At 36.4% G+C, this 2,500-nt stretch overlaps 1 protein-coding gene across 1 annotated transcript in view; it reads left to right on the forward strand.

Moving 5' to 3' along the window:
* The window catches only part of LOC106882226 (QRFP-like peptide receptor), a 43,775-nt gene that overhangs the window by 33,288 nt on the left and 7,987 nt on the right, over nucleotides 1-2,500 (forward strand). The gene's annotated exons all lie outside the window — the stretch shown is intronic.

Below are 2,500 nucleotides of genomic sequence, written 5' to 3' on the forward strand. Positions count from 1 at the left end.
ACACACACACACACACACACACACACACACACACACACACACACACACACACACACACACACACACACACATACACATATTTGCATATTTTATACTTTGATACTCTCAACTTCTTGATAGCTGATCAATATAATCAATATGTCCATAGAAACGAGATAATAACTGTCAGCATTCTAAAGAAGTAATTATTTGGAGCCAAATTACTACCATATTTGTCCAAGTTCACTTTTGCTCTCCTGCACTTTGATGTCTGGGTATAACTGTATTTCTAAATTCAAGCCCAGATGCAAGTAATGAATATTGATGCAACTCTATCAATTACATATAACTGACACGACAACACATTGAAGTTTGACCCAATGAGGGAAATTCTATCCAGTTACTTGACCTGATAGAAATAGGAGCCAAGTCTCACACAAATCACATCATACTACTATTATCTTATTAAAAAGAAGGATACTTCAGATAATGTAGTCCTAGATACATCATATTTGATAAAAAATAAAGGGCAAGCAATCACAGTTAGCAAACTTGATCACAAGCTTACCATATCTTGGCTGTCCTGGAGTTAACCAAAATACCCAACAGCCAGTAGCCCTTATTGTTCTCTCATTCAAATATTTAGACAAGTTCCTCATCACTCTAGCCCCTAGGAAAATACAAAGAAATACACCAAAGTTGGTTCCTCTTTAACTTTTCTTTCACTTAGCTACATTGGCACTCCTCTTACAATAGAATTATTGTCCTAAATAATCATTTTTATCATTGACTCAGTGTGACATGGTTGCCACTGCAATTGACTGCACCCCTAAATACTCTCTCATAATTGCCACTGATGTCCCATTCCTTTATTGGTTTCAAAGCTGTCTCATTTACTTTTTTATCAAATTGTTTATTTAGTTTATATCAGAGGTTCTCAACATGTATGGTACTACCCCCAAGGATGAGGCAATCAATGGGGCATTAGGCTTTAGTGGGTGGTGGCATAACATAATTAACATATTGAATTTTATCTATCTTTTATTTTTTATCTTTTACTTGTTTCAGTCATTAGACTGTGGCCATGCTGAGGCAATGCCTTGAAGAATTTTTTGTTGAATGAATCAACCTTAATACTCATTTTAAAAATCTGGTACTTATTCTATCAATTTCTTTTGCCAAACCACTAAGCTACAGAGACATAAATACACCAACACTGGTTGTCAAGTAGTGGTGGGGACAAACACACACACACACACACACACACACACGACAGGCTTCTTTCAGTTTCTGTCTACCAAATCTGCACACAAGGCTTTGGTCAACCCGAGGCTATAGTAGAAGACACCTGTCCAAGATTCCACACAATGGGACTGAACTTAAAACCATGTGGTTTGGAAGCAAGCTTCTTAGCACACAGCCAAACTTGTGCCTATAGTAGTAATTATATTATTCATGATAAAACTAGTAATGGTAATTAAAATAAAATGAGATCTCATCGGGCACAGAGAAGTCATTAACTTGCAATGTATAAAGTAAATTTTGTCTTTATCAATTTTTTATCATTTCATCTAAAAGGAGATTAAGCAACTATATCTAGAATGTTCAGTAGCCATATTAGAGGCTTCTTTGCTGACGCAGTCATATGTGGGTCTCCGTAGAATTGGTTTAAACAGTATTGTTTTCTCATATTCAGACACACAACAGCTTATACAATTCATTTTTTAGTGTAAAATTTATAAATTATCATCCTTGTTAAGTTTAGCCATGATACTTCACTGGCCTCTTAGGTGGGCACTAGGCATGACAATTACATAAAAGGGTGGTTACTACAAAAAAAAAATGGTTAAGAACCATTCATCATCATCATCATCATCATCGTTTAACATCTGCTTTCCATGCTAGCATGGGTTGGACGATTTGACTGAGGATTGGTGGACCAGGAGGTGACACCAGGCTCCAATCTGAAGTGGCAGAGTTTCTACAGCTGGATGCCCTTCCTAACGCCAACCACTCCGAGAGTGTAGTACCATTGGTTCTTGTAATTAAGATGTAATTAAGAAATGATATAGATGTAAGTGGATGTAAGTGATTTTTTAAAAAGTATGTCTCATATCAAAGATAACTGAACTTCCCAGATATTGGAAGCCATATCCAACCCAGCACGGAAAACTTCAAGTGGAAATGATATATTGATGCACTATTGTGTGTCTGAATATGAGAAAGCAATGCTGTTTAAACCACTTCTACGGAGACCCACATACAATTGAGTCAGCAAAGAAGCCTCTGATATTGTTACTGAACATTCTAGATATAGCAGCTAAATCTCCTTTAGATCAAACTTAGAATTTTTTTAAAAAAGAAGGGCAATTTTGATATGTGGCTAAAAAGAGATGATTATAGGGGAGAGGGACTGAGGGGATTATAGGACTGAGCAGACCCCTTTGATCAGGGGTCTGCTCGGTTAGGACTGACTCTGAACTCACAACAACAACTTAAAATGTATATACAAATTAATATA

Source organism: Octopus bimaculoides, chromosome 24, assembly GCF_001194135.2.
Source record: "Octopus bimaculoides isolate UCB-OBI-ISO-001 chromosome 24, ASM119413v2, whole genome shotgun sequence".
NCBI lineage: Eukaryota > Metazoa > Mollusca > Cephalopoda > Octopoda > Octopodidae > Octopus > Octopus bimaculoides.